Consider the following 15,319-nt stretch of genomic DNA (forward strand, 5'->3'; position numbering starts at 1 on the left):
TGGAGTAAAATACACACAAAAAATTTAATGGAGACTTTGCTCTATTTCAGGTATTTCAGCTAGAGACTTTTGGCTTTCCTTCTCATAACTTATAAAACACAGCTGCTAAAGTCAACACATTTTTACTACAAAGGGGTCTGATTTGAACAAGACCTTCCAAGCCTTTATATTTTGGCTTGTAAGAGGGCCCACATAATCACAACTCCATCTGATTTCTTCTTGGAAATCTTAGTGCTAAGCCATAGAAGTGCAACTCATTAAGTGCAGGAAATGGTGCCTAGAAATTACTTCAAATATTTTTTGGTTATAACCTGCCAGGACAGAAACCTGATGATGATTTTTAAGTGAAGTCTACAAAAAGATATTCTCCATAACCCCAGAAATGTTATTTTTTTCCACAAAAGCAGTTTTTCAAATCTTTGTTTGCCAAAAGAATCATCCTTTAGGTCTCAAGTTTTTTTTCACATTTTTATTTTATTATTTATTTGTGTGAGCACATTTGTGTGCCAAGGCACTCCTGTAGAGGGCAGAGAACCACCTCAGGAGTTGTTTCTCCCCTCCTTCCTTTTGCTCTGGGGTCAAACTTAGGTTGATGGGCTTGTTTAGCAGGTGCTTTTATCTACTGGGCCATCTTGCCAGCCCTAAAGCTGAAGTTTGATATTCCATAGAGAATAGATAATTTCCAACTTAGGATGGTTTGACTCACAATTTTTTTTTTAACTTCATGATATTGTGAGAGCAATATATATTCAACAGAAATGGTACTTCGAATTTTGATCTTTTTTATAGGCCTAGCACAATATACAGTGGGATAGTTTCTTTTTTTCTCAAGTTAATTAAAATCTTTATTAATTAACTTCTGATATCAGAAAAATAAGACAATACTCATTAAACATGTAATATTGGTGCTTTCGCCACCCTATGGGATATTTCTCTCTCTTCTTAAAAAACTTCTTTATTTTTTTATTGTATGTGTATGGGGGCTTGCATGTATGTCTGTGCAGCACATGCATGCAGCAGTGCCTGAGGTCAGCAGAAGGCATCAGATGCCCTGGGACTGAAATGATAGATATTATAGATAGCTGTAAACTGCTAGGTGGGTGCTGGGAACCAAGAGCAGTAAGTGCTCTTAAGCACTGAGCCATTTCTCTGTCCAGGGTTATTTTCTCTTGCTACTGGGAGGCAGTAATCCATTGCTCTTGGTTACCCACTCAACTAAAAACACAGTCAGTACTCTACAGTATACTAAGCTGCTCTGGTATTGTGTTTGCTAGGTAAGTTTACGAAATGCATTTTCAATTTATGAAGGCTTTATAGGAAGTAACCCAATCACAAGTTAAAGAGCATTTATACTGAGTTGGATTAACAACTGTCCCCAAGCTCCTTTACGTCCTGAGAACCTCTGAACATGACCTTATTTCTAGTAATGAAATAAAAGATCTGGACAGAGGAGGCACATGCGGACAGACAAAGGGCAGGTGATGAGAGGCAACGAGCTGCAAACCTAGAAACACTATGTATATGCATCGGTGGCCATTTCTAGAAGCCAGAAGAGGTATGGCCTAGATTTTCCCTGGAACCTCTAAAACATGGTTCTCAATCTGTGGGTCACTATCCCTTTGGGGGTCAAATGACCCTTTCACAGGGGTTGCCTAAAACCATCGGAAAACACAGATATTTACATTATGATTCATAACAGTAGAAAAATTACAATTATAAATAGCAACAAAAATAATGTTATGGTTGGGATTCACCACAACATGAGGAACAGTATTAAAGGGTTGCAGTGTCAGGAAGGTTGAGAACCAGTGCTCCAAAGGAACCAGTCTGCAGACACCTTGCACTTCAGGCCTCCAGAACTCTAAAAGAATAATAAAATGCTGTTCTTTCTAGCTATCTAGTTTTGTATTGTGTTATGATAGCACTAGTAAACTAATCTATTCCAATGGAATTTCCATCCTAATATGTACTTAGGGAACATTTTACTCTCCTAACAGTGTAAAGAGCACACTTCTGTAGAATCAAAGCTCTGCCTAACTAACAAAATACATTAAAGTAGTAATTTGAACAAAACATCTGATATAAAGACAATGTGTTTTTCCACCATGCTGTAACCTTTGCTAAGTATATCAGACTGAAAAGTATCCAAGGAAATGTGAACCAAGAAAACGTTATCATGTTAGATTCTGAACAAAAATATCTTTGTAAAACCCTGTGAAGATAATTCAAAATGAATTCCAATCATAAATACAAGTTACAACAGGTTTTACTGTTTTTGCCATAGCTGAAATGTTAAAGTAGGTATCAGATCATAAAATATTAGTTTAAAGAACTGTCCTTTTCACTTAAGCAAGGGTGGATTTCAAATGTCACTTGTTCGGCTTACATGCTTGCCATGTATGCATGGGTTTCTGCCCTTTTCTCTACATGAGAAACTGTTTACACCATGTCTGAAGCTTTAGCAGCATGCTGACTCTGGTCCCTCCAGTTATGAGAAAGTGTAAGAAGCTGGCTTAGTGCACCTTAGCGTCAAGTTCATGTTGTTACTGGATCCCACACTGATATCTGACTTTACTTAATTATTAAGAAACAGACAAAAGTGTTGCTGAATCACTAATTTCTAAGACCCCCTAAATCATTCTTGAGTGACCTAAATTCCTTCCTTATTTTTCTACTGCGTAATTTCAAATACTCAAATGCTAAACTTTCCCATTGCTTCTCTATGTGGACTTCTACCAATTACTACCCTTTGCCAAAAGCACCCTGTCCCTGTGTTCTGCCTACATGCCAGGGCTTGACAAATCCCTCAAATTCACTGTTCACATAACTGGGCTCTTTCCATTTGCCTTTTGTGAAGAAACTGCCCTCTTCTCAAGGGTTTATTTACCTGAATTCTAAATCTTTGTTCAGCCACTCTGTCCTATTTTACTCTGTGTTTTCACCAAACCACATTGGAATAAAAATACAGCAAGAAGGGAAACGTTCACTAAGTAGCCAACATTTCTTGAGCTCCCATAACTGTTTAACTGCTTTAATGATGGAGCATGTTTTGAGTCACTGAATCTCACAATAACCCCTTTTGAAAGGTGAGTGCGGTTATCCCAACATATTGATAAGGAAATGTCTTAGCTACCTTTCTATTACTGTGAAGAGACACCATAACCAACACAACTTACAAAAGAAAGCATTTAATTGGGGGCTTAGGGTTTCAGAGGGTGAGTCCATGACCATCATGGTGGGATTGTGGCAGTAGGTGGACAGGCATAGTGTTGGAGGAGAAGCTGAGAAGTAGCTGAGAGCGTGCATCTGATCCATAAGCAAAATGCAGAGTTGGCCACCTGGAATAGTGTTGGCTTTTTAAATCCCAAACCCAACCCCCCAGTGACAGATCTCCTCCAAGATCACATCTCTTAATTCTTGCCAAACAGTTCCACCAACTGGGGACTAACCATTCAGACATATGAGCCCATGGGGGCCATTCTCAAACTACCACAGGAAACAAGCAAAGATGAGATAGTATTTACCTAAGCTCACACTCTTATGTTTGGCTCTAGAACCATAATTCTCTTTACCTCCACTGATGTTTCCAAAGTTTGAGACATTTAGACCTAAAGTTGTTAAGATCTTTTGGCAAATTTTTTCAACTTCTTTTCCTATCAAATCAAGGTTCCCATTTTTAAATATGAACTCTTTTGTAAAATAATGTATCTTCATGGACTGGCTATCTTCAAAATGAAGTTTATCTGAATACCAGAAGAATGAAATAAAGGGTCTGGCCCTCAGGAATTTTCATCAAATCAGTAACCAACAAACAAAATCCCTGGTGATTCACAAAATTCAATGGTCTACAAGTGGAAATTAGACTACAATTATAATTTTATAATTTTGAACTTTAAAAAGGAATGGCTTTTTCTGGACCCTGGTTATCTAGATTATATGTGCCCTGTTATTTTACCCCAAACTATGTCAGACATGAATTGCTGTGTAGATTCATTTGAAGAGATCTAGATTCTGTCTGATACAGAAGATCTAGCTGTGAAAAGCAGGACTACTGACAAGAATAAGGAATGGAAGTGAGTTTGTGTCTTGATGCTTTAGGACACCTAACTCCTTCACCTTCGAGAGGACTCAGTCTCTCCTGGCACAGAGACAGTGAGGAGACAATGAGAAGGGAGAAACAACCCAAATTTCCAAACTATCTGAGAACTCAAGTTTTGATAAAAAAAATAGGAAAATCTAAGAGGATTTTAAAAGTCCAATATCAAACTCATGGGGGAAGAGATATTAAACCAACTCATCATTTAATTTGTGGGAGTCTATTTTAAAACCAGCAACAGAAATGCTGATTTTTAGAAGATGAAGAATCATTAAAGATATTGAGAAACAACATTAATTTAAGAATATAAGTAATTTCTACAAGAAACATTGTCTTTTCTGATACAACTTGGTGTTAAAGTTTAAAAGAACATGAGGTGTTACTGTTTTGTTTTAGCCTATCATTTCTCCATGAAGAAACAGGTCCTAAGAGATAGAACCTAACTTGCCCAAACCCCTCAACTTTATCTTACTTAATACTTTTCATATTATGGAGATACACAGAATGTTGACTAGAGATCACATGATTCATTGATATAAAAAAGTTCTGAAATATGAATAACACTTTCTGAAATTCCTTTAAAGATTTTGGTAAGACACAAATTTTAAAACCAATGGGCAGTAAATAGATTGTCTTTGAAAATAGACACATAATATCTTAAGTTCTGGTTCATTTTTAAGGGATTTATAAATATGCATTCAGGGTTATAAACAGAGGAAAAACTGGAGTGCTTGTTTTCATAACAATTTTAAGCAATTTGTAATATTTTTAATACTGAGCCCTGTTTTCATGATAATTCACTTGAAGATAAACTTTAATAATAAAGAATAACTTTTTTGTGCCATTCACATGATTGCTAGCTATAGCTTAAATTCAGCTTGAAGTGGGATTCTTGTTTCTCTGAGGCTCACAGACTAGACTTAGCTTAGTTCTTTAGTGCCTATTTAGTTGGACTTAAAACCTATATCAAATACTTTATTATCAAATAAAAAGCCATCATCATGGCTTAGTAATTTAAGTAGTTCTCCAGAGTTTGGCAAATATGTTGTGTCTACTTTAGATTTTTATTGTCAAGGAATAATGCTATATTCTTGTAAAAGGCTACAGAGTTTGGTTTAAACATCTAAAGATAGTGTCAACACTATAACCCTTGGGGTCTTTGGCTGCTATTGAGGAGCACAAAGCCACCTATTACAATTTTTTTTTTCAGAATACTATTTCCCTAGCCCCTCCCACTAAGGTAGAAAGACATCTTGGAGTCCTATCTATAAGAAAAACTTGGGCTGGAGAAATGGCTCAGTGGTTAAGAGCACTCACTGACTGCTTTCCCAGAGGACCCAGGTTCAATTCCCAGGACTCACATAACAGCTCACAGCTGTCCGTAACTCTAATTCCAGGAGATCCGACACCCTCATATAGATATACATGCAGGCAAAAACACTAACACACACAAAAATAAAAACTTAAAAAAAAATTGGGGGCTGGAGAGATGGCTCAGTGGTTAAGAGCATTGGCAGCTCTTCCAAAGGTCCTGAGGTCAATTCCCAGCAACCACATGGTGGCTCACAGCCACCTATAATGGGATCTGATGCCCTCTTCTGGCCTGCAGGTGTACATGCAGATAGAGCACCATATACATAAAATAAATAAGTCTTAATAAATTATAAAAAAAGAAAAACTTAGGAGGCTAGGGATGTAGTTCAGTCATGCACTGCCTCCATGGGCTCAGTCAGAGTGTAAAGCTGGCATGCACCACCCAACACCGTCCTCAGTCTTTAGCACTGCATGGAAGAGGAAGGGTGGTATGCATGCTTGTAACCGCAGCACTTGGGAGGTGGAGGCTATTCTTGACTTAGTGAGTTCCAGGCCTGCCTGGGCTGAATGAAGCTGTCTCAAACAAAACAAAACAAATGTACAGAACATTAGGAATCACGGTGGTGGTGGTGCTGTGCTCTTAAACAATATTCAGGCTCTGAAAAATGGGTATATAAGAGGCTTCAAAGGTCAGTCCCTCCTAGGTTTAGTGGGAAGTAGTTTTTCCTAACAGCCACTCCCCCAGAGGCTGGCCACATCTCTTATACATCTAGACTATTTTCTCTTCTCATCTCTATTATCAGTTATCAGTGCGTATTTTGAGGTCTTATTCAAAGCCAACTCACTCCCCCCTTTACCAGAATTAGCCTTTCCCCACTGTACCCCATTGCTCCTAAAGTATTTTGTCTTATCTGTGGAGAAACTGGACCAATAACTAATTTTATTATGCACATAAAAGTTATGCAATAGTGCCACTGACTCTTGATATTACACTCTACCAACCTAAGAAGAAACTAGGACAGAGGTTTACAGCAAACTTCAGGTTTGAGCAAACTGCTCTGGTACCCAAGGCACTGGTTTGGTTTGAGGTAATGAATACTGTGACTTGCATTTGAAATATATTAATTTGACTTCAAAATCATTAAAGAGAAGTATGAGAGTATAAGAGCAATTTTAAAAGGCTATATGTATTGAATATTTTGAGACCAGATACAAACAATACTATAAAAATATTACCCTAAAAAAAGAAAGCAGGGGCTGAGAAGATGGCTTAGTAGATCAGTGCTTTTAGTACTTAAGGACCTGAGTTTGGAACTCCAGCACCCATGTAGAAGTCAAGACACACACCTGTAACTGAAACACTGGAGTGGGGAAGGGTGTGTGGACAGGCAGATTCCTGGTGCTCTGTGGTTAAGTCAGTCTCACCCAATCAGTGAGCTCCAGGTTCAGAAAGAGACCTTGTCTCAACAAGTAAGGTGGAGAGTGACAGGAAGAGACTTGATGATAACTCTGGCCTACACCTACACCTACACACACATCTACACCTACACACACACACACACACACACACACACACACACACACAACAAAATAACAACAAAAACTAAATCCTGAAAACACTACTGATCCAAATAGCACACATTAATTTAGGTATTAGGGAAAGGCATAAAGAAATATAGGCAGCAGTCTAGTTCCTTCTTTGAAGAACTTTCTAGTTTAAATTTTATTTATTACTGTGTGTATACATGGGGGAGGGTATGGCATGGCATGTGTGTGGTGGTCAGAGGGTAACTTTGTGGAGTCAGTTCTCTCCTTCCACCTTTACGTGCTTTCTGGGGATGAAACTCAGTTACCACGTTTGTGCACCACGCACCTTTACCCATGGAGCCACCTTGTCAGCCCAGGACTTCTTAGTCTAAGCATGGAGAGAATAAAAGATGTCCGTAAGAAAAAGATAACTGATAGTAAAAACCAGTTTATTGCAGTTCCCAAATGAAAGACATGCACCGGATAGTCAATAGCTGAAGACTGCTGAGAAAGTTTGGAGTAAGACAGCACAGGAAGATCTGAATGAAAAGATCTCAGCTGGGCGGTGGTGGCGCACGCCTTTAATCCCAGCACTCAGGAGGCAGAGCCAGGCGGATCTCTGTGAGTTCGAGGCCAGCCTGGACTACAAAAGTGAGTTCCAGGAAAGGCGCAAAGCTACACAGAGAAATCCTGTCTCGAAAAACAAAAACAAAAAAAAAAAAAACAAAAAAACAAAAAAAAAAAAACAAAAAAAAGAAAAGATCTGAACTTCTTCACAAACAAAATCCACACCAGGCAGCTCACAACCACCTCTAACTCCAGTTCCAGGGTATCCGACACCTTCTTGTGTGAACTCTATGCACCAGGCACACACATGATGTATATACATATATGCAGGTACTTACACATACACATCGAAAAAAAGTTGCCAACTCCCAAGTAAGTAGTATTGGCAAATGAATTTTTAATTGCAAACATCTGAAACTGAAAATGACAGCACATGAGGATTTGACATTTCAAAAGAAAATTGAATTTGAGGCTTTCCCCTGCTTTACACCAATTCATGACGTTTAAAATTTAAATGAACATTTTGTGTGCCCTCGAGGATTGTGTGATGTGACTGACTCTTGTCTCTGCTCGGCAAGTGTTGAGAGCGAGCGGGCGAGCGGGCCTGCAAAGGTCCCCTGGGCTTCAGCACCCTTCTCTGCCTTGCCCCTTCTAACCACCATGACTTATTATGTTCAGCAGTTACTGATGGTCCAATGGATTCTGAAGCCCAGCCAAAGTTTTTTTTAGACTAATACTCAAAACAAAGCAAATATTGGCTTAGCTATGACACTTGTTGTTCTACAATGTTAATAGCCTATTGTTCACTGTGGTTGTCTCAACGAGATAATACATTGAAAATCAGCATTTCCTGATAGGAAGTGAATTCCCACTGTGTGTCACAGGACTCTAGGCAAACACTGGGAGGGCTGCATCAGAGCAGAGTAGTGATGAATCTGTTTCTGTTCCCTATCTCTCTCTCCTTTGCTTCCTCCTCCTCTTTATCCCTCTCTTTAAAACGGATTTCTGCTTCAGCTCAAGCCACAATCTATTTGTCCGTTTTGCTATTGCTGAACTGTTTTCCTAAAATGACTTCAAATGTTTAAGCAAAGTTTGTTCAACATCCTGTAGACAGCAGCATCCTGTATATTCCCAACCATGGAGAACTTCCTTAGTTGTAAATGCCACAATAGATGGAATAACTGACAAAGAAGCTATCAGGATGTGTCCTCAAAGTGCAGTACATCCCATTTCCAAGCTTTCATTTCATATAAGCAATTGTTTAAAGAAACCATGTATGAAGCACAATAATCACAAGCTTCCCTATCTCTGTATTTTAGTAGGAACAACTGAACTTTAACTTACTAGTTCAAGTACTACAACACTGTTTAATTCCTTTAGTTTGATTAATAAGGAATAGTCCCTAGCAGATCCTCATACAGAAGAGCACTGTGATAGTACTGAAACTGCTCTAGCAGCCCTTTAAAAACACTTAAAATGCACTTTGTCTTCATAAACTCAAATTTTAACAAGTTTCTCTGCCAACTTTTATAGGCCAGTTGATAATAGAAAACAACAAAGGAATAGGAGTCAGGCATGGTGCCACCTGCCTATGATCCCAGCATCTGTGACTGAGACAGGAGGATTAGGAGTTTCAGGAAGTCCTGGTCTATGCAGTGAGGCCCTCTCTCAAAACAAGAATGAAGAGGAATGGTCAGGAGATTCCAGTGGGGCTATCTCAGTCATCAGGGCACTCACCATGTACACAGCGCTAGGCTTCTAGGACAGTAATAAACTTGCCATTTATATGCTAGTCACCACAGAAAGCAGTAGTTACTTAGCATTACTCGGGTAAACAGCAACCTCCGATTTTAAAGTACACTTATTTAAGGTATACCAAGCCTTCCACCAAGAAGTCAGTGCAACACACACACAAGCACAGAGACTCCCCTATTTCCAGGTCTTCAGAGATGTCTTACCACACAGCTGCAACCACAGATGCAGTTCTTATGTCATATGCTTAGAACAGCTCGCATCCAACTCAGTGAGATGAAAACTGAAACAGGCAATGCTGGATACCTTATGTATGATGCGGCAACAATCCCAGCCCGTGTTACCTTTTAACTTTCCTGACAGGATAACCCTGTACAGTTCACTTCTGCCTGCTTCCTCAGCACTAAGTTAGAAAACTGATCACATCAAGTAGTGATGATTTTGGCATTTAAGGAGACAAGGAGGAGAATGAGAGGGTTAAAATTTAAAACAATTTTAAACGTAACTCTTGAAGCTAATTCGTAAAGTTTTATGTCACATTTATTTGTGTGTGTACACATACTACAACAAGTGAAGAGGTCGGGGTAACTTGTAGGAAGTGGTTGTCTCTATCACGTGGGTCCTACAGATTGAATCAGGTCATCAGGCTTTGCTGCAAGTGCCATCTCACTGGCCCTTGGAGCCAAAGTGAAAAGCCCTAGGATTAGCTCTTAAAGGTTGGGACTCATTAAAGTTATAAGGACCCACTTTAAAAGCAAGTGTCACCCTGTATTCTTTTCTCTCAACTATTAAAGTTTGATCAAAAGATTTGGTTTTACTTCTGGAATGAGTTTTATAATATTGAAAAAGAGCTGTCAGAAAAGGACAGTTTCTGTAAAAATATAGAATAATATTCAACTGTCTCTTTACCCCCTTAAACTTTCAAAAAGTTTAGGCCATATGGCATGTCAAATAAATTACAGCCCATATATGATATATAAAACATACATATATGTGTATATATATATATATATATATATATATATATATATATATATATATATGATGTTTTCTATTTCAGTAACAGAAATCTTATATAATTTGGGTCCTGTAAGTTAAATCACTATTCCATCAAAAAACTATGTAAATATTAAAGCTGGAAGGAACATTAAAACTCATTTATCCAACTTCTCAATTTACAGATGGTGAAAAAGGATAAAAAGAAGTTAAGTGACCCACCTGCAATCCTATAATTTTACAATCAAGTTACCCAACTTCAAATTTCTACATTCTTTTCTTTCCCTGTTGTACTGAAAATTATTCCCCTCTGGAGCAGTTCTTACTCTCTCATGCATGGCTGAGTAGGGGCCTACTCTTGATTGTCTAATCAGATGAGAAAAGGCGGGTGAGGGATTTCTGTTCCTATGAAACACTGTCATCCTTCACAGCAGTCCACGGGCTCTGTCCCACAATGGAGGTAGAAGAACTGACAGCAGAAGCACATCCAATAGAGGGAATGTATGGGAAGCAATTTGGAAATAATCCAGATACACATCAAAATAAGAACAATCAATCGGGAGCTCATCTGAGCATACACTGAAGCAGTACACAGCACTTACTAGACAGCTCCTTAGGAAGTAGGAGCTAAACACACAAGAGCAGGTATAGCTTCACTTTACATGATTTTAAAAAGTCATCCAAGTATTTGAGTAGAAACAGACCTATTCAGACATACACATATTCACTGAAAATTTCTGGAAATATAGAGAAGAAATTATCCTTTGGGAAATAAAGTTAAGGGGACTAGGGTAGTAAAGAGACATTTTGTCACACATTCTTTTATATTCCTTCACCTTTTTACATGTGCATCTTCTCTTTAAAGGAACACTATAATGAAAAATTTGGTCAATATAAAAACATTTAAGGTATGTAATGACAATGATAAATAGCAATAACAACAAATGTACATTAAAGCAGAGAAAAGGATTATAAAGCCCTGGGCAGCAACTTCTTGGTAAGGAAGGTAAAGAAGATATTTATCACTGGGAATCTGACAGTTTATACCTAGTTATACTTACCATTATAGCTACTTCTGTAGAAAAGACCTTACAACCCTTTTCATACCGTAGTCTATATATCAGTTTTCATGGATAAGCTAGGGCATGAATGAGGAGAAATTTGTTTAGCATCCCTAGAGCGAACAGGGTTTGGGGAGCACGTACATAAGGCAAGGTAAAAAGTCACTATTTTTTATATTATGTAATTATCATAAGAAAAATAAGAGTGTTAATAGAGATACTAACTACTGATTTTTAAATAAAGGTTCCGAATAAAATGAACTTTAAAATAATCTAATTAAACATTTACCAACAAACTGGGTGTCAAATTTTACTCTGGCACAACTGTAAAAGCTCAAGTCCAATTCTCTTTTCCTACAGGTAAAGGCACAGCAGAGTTGTTCAAAGGAAACAGAAAACAGCAGACTGTTTTCTATATTACATGAGAAATTTATTTCCAAGGTTGAGTGATACACGTGTGGGTTGGGTTTTGATGCAAAACACATTGGGGGGCGGGAGTTTAAAAGCCACTTAGCCAAGTCCATACAGATAACTGCATGCTGAGTACAGAGGATGTTCAAAGAGGATGTTCAAAGAAGTGGAACAGCTACACCACATGGGCTGGCCTCATTTCCACTTGGAATCCATTTTTTTTGATGGGGAGGTGACATACAGCCAGATCTACACCCTAGATAATTAAAAAACAAATGTCCTAAATCCCTGACAGACACATTCGAAAGCACAGCTTTGGTTTTCCTGTCATTTATAAGAAACCCTGGACTGGGACCTAAACAATCTTTGCTTAGTTCTAACACACTCTCTATTGAGGTTTCTGGACAAGTTTGTGTCATTACAAAGAGATTTAGGGTATTCTAATCTGGAAAATATCTAAGGGGGCTAACCCAAATTCCTAATTTTATAGGTGAAGAAAGTAATGTCCAAAGTAAACTTGTCTTGATTGCATTCTTCAGTGATATCAGACTTGACTTTATTCTTCCCTTCTTGTTAAATTCGAGATAGCTAACTTAAAACAAGTAACAAAGAGGAAGGTGAAGCAAGGCAATGGTGGCCAGGAAGTTTAAAAACAAAAAAGATGACACAACGTCACCTCAAAAGCTTTACAGAAATCCGCCAGTTTCAACATTCAACTATGATTTCGACTAAGGCAAGCTGTTAAACTTGCTTGCACTAAATGGGTGTGTCTACCCCTGAAAGAGTACACAATGAACAAATAACACAGAGAACAAGTCACAATCTCAGCCTCTCTCAACATGCCCATGTTGGTCAGTGCATAACTGAACACTTTACAGACATTTAAAGCTCAGCTACAAACAAAACCCAGACATCTGACGAGAAAGGTTGGGAAAAAAATGTTCAACATGGACCTCGCTGAACAATAATTCTCCTACAGTTCAACTTACCATCCACGTCATAAATTCTAGAGAACACAGAGGCACGGAACCAGCGGAACTGCCCAAGCATGGAACAGAACTTTGGGCTGCAGCCTGTCCCAACTCTTCCAACAAATACCCAATAGCAACAGGACAAAGCATCATTATGACAGAAATAAAGGGCCTTTAGAGGCTGCCTTTTTTTTAATTCGATGAACCCACTCTTACACACAAAGTTCATGCCACGATGTCTCGAAATGCAGTACTGCCCAATTATGCTATAAAAATGACTAATAAATTCAGTACAAAACCCTTCTTTAAACACTTTAATGTTGGAAAATTAGCACACTTGGAGACTACTAGTATTTTCCTCCCTTTGAAACAGCCAATGACACCCACAAACAGTTAAAAATAAGAACAAGTAGATAAATAGTATAAGAAAATAAAAAGCAGACAAATGATCTAAAAGAAAACAATCAGTTGAGTGAGAAGCCACAGCTTACTCCCAAAGACAAACACTGCATGCTATTAGTAATTGGCACAACATTAACCATCGGCTTTCTTTCCTTCCTAAGCTGGTAGCTCTAGGTATAACAATACATAACCCACTACTTACAAAACCCCTGGAGCCTCTGTACATTTCTTAAACTCATTTTCATGTGGCAATTCTGATGCAATGCTGCCCTAAAAATGATCTTTGTTTTAAACAGCAAGCTATCTACACGGTGTGGTTAGTGCAGGGTGGAGCCCACTCTGGGGGAAACAACACACCCAGACAGATTTCAGTCAGAGCAAATTGCACATTAATATTGCCACAACATTTCCCAGGGCCTCAGAGTCAAAATTCATTGGTTAATTCCTCCCAAAATAACAGAGGAAAAGTCCGTGTTTGGAGATCAGCTTTCCTGCCAGAGCATGAACTATAGGCTGATTTCTGTTTGAAAAGAGACAGAATCATTAGATAGCCCAGGCAGCTCAATCCACACACTGGTAGGTGGAAGTGGACTATTGTAAAGGAAGTCCAACCATGCTAGCTTCTAAGTTTAGCAACTGCAGTTTTTACATATCTCAAGGTGTCAGAAACACAGCTTGCTTTAGAATATTACTTTAGGGGACTTGAACACAAACACAAACTATCCATTTTTTCTTCCTCACCACTTCTCTACTTTTACCGACATAGAAAAAATAAAAGCATTACATTTACAATTATCAAGAGTTGCCTTCAAAGCAAGGATGTCAGGCTCTGTGGGTAAAGTCATTTGCTGCTAATAAGCTGATGACCTTAGCTTGATTCTTGGAACACACATGGTGGAAAGAGGTAACTGACTCCCACAAGTTGTCATCAGACCTCCACACATGAGCCTCAGCACATGTACAAGCCCACATACACAAAACATATACACATAATACATAAAAAAGAAAAGGATGTGATTTTATGGACTTGCTTTGGTATGTCATTAAAATGTATGCATAAAAAGAAATTAATTTTGATGAAGATAACTAATATGCATTATATTTCAAAATTTTTCTACAGTCATCTATGTACAAATTTTATAAGAATTTTAGTTTAAAAATTTTTGTATGACTTTTTTTCCAAGTAAGATATTCTATGGAATAAAAATACAAGCACTATATTAAAAAAATCTGTTTAGTTTTTCAGTATTAATTTTATCACTACACAATAATTATTTATTTAATGTTATTTTTAACAAATACCACTTTTTTCATATGTACATTCAGAGATGCAAGTTAATTTTTCATTCAAATTCCATAATCATACAATGGAATAGTTTTCTCTGATTAAAATATCCAAGCACATTTTTCTTTGTTTATTTTTGGGTTTTTTTTTTTTTTTTGGTCTGTTTTGTTTTTTTCAAGAAGGATTTCTCTAGTAGCCCTGGCTGTCCTGGAACTCACTCTCTAGACTACGCTGGCCTCGAACCCAGAGATCCAACTGCCTCTGCCTCCTAAGTGCTGGGATTAAAGGTGTACACCACCACCACTTGGCTAAGCATGTTTTCTTTTTCTTTTAAGTTGTCATGGATTGTTTACACACAATGTAAAACAAACAACAGAAAAGGTTTCGAGAGGAAAATATGTTTAATGATAAATATCATCATATTATTTTCAACAACTGTTACCCCATATTGAAAGAATAAATTACTATGGGATACTGGACATCTGAGAGATGGCCTGAAACACCCTCTTTAAGGATCTAATGAAGGGGGTACTCGTTAATCTAGCTTTTCTTAGGTTGTGAGGTCACCTCTAACAAATAAAAAAGTAACCATTCCAAAAACTCCTTTTGCAGTGCAAGTGCCTGGTTTAGTTATTTTCCACCATTCATTAATTATGAATCACCTACTGCCATCCTTTGCTCTTCCTTGTCCCACCCCCAACACTGAACAACTCAAAGGTGCCAGCTGGGTATTAATTAGAAGAATCTCATCTTGATACTTTTTGGATTTATACTGCTGGAAATGTCTGTTTTCAAGTCAAAATTCACTTTCACAGCTGCAAAGGAAATGACAGGAGAAGAAAAACACAGCCAATACATATCAGCAATTAATTCCATCCACAACTGCCCAGCTGTTTGTGCATGGAGGACTCAGTCTGTTTCCTTTTGGGGCTTTCAC

At 38.0% G+C, this 15,319-nt stretch overlaps 1 protein-coding gene across 5 annotated transcripts in view; it reads right to left on the reverse strand.

Annotated features, from left to right (window-relative positions):
* Positions 1-15,319, reverse strand: part of Add3 (adducin 3) — a 110,947-nt gene that overhangs the window by 38,127 nt on the left and 57,501 nt on the right. The window contains exon 1 of one of the 5 annotated variants that reach the window (XM_059256605.1): positions 12,714-12,834. The exons of the other annotated variants lie outside the window; for them this stretch is intronic. The gene's annotated coding sequence lies outside the window, so the exon portion shown is untranslated. Of the gene's footprint in view, positions 1-12,713; positions 12,835-15,319 lie in introns of those variants that run through there. 5 annotated transcript variants of the gene reach the window in all.

This window comes from Peromyscus eremicus, chromosome 1 (genome assembly GCF_949786415.1).
Source record: "Peromyscus eremicus chromosome 1, PerEre_H2_v1, whole genome shotgun sequence".
NCBI lineage: Eukaryota > Metazoa > Chordata > Mammalia > Rodentia > Cricetidae > Peromyscus > Peromyscus eremicus.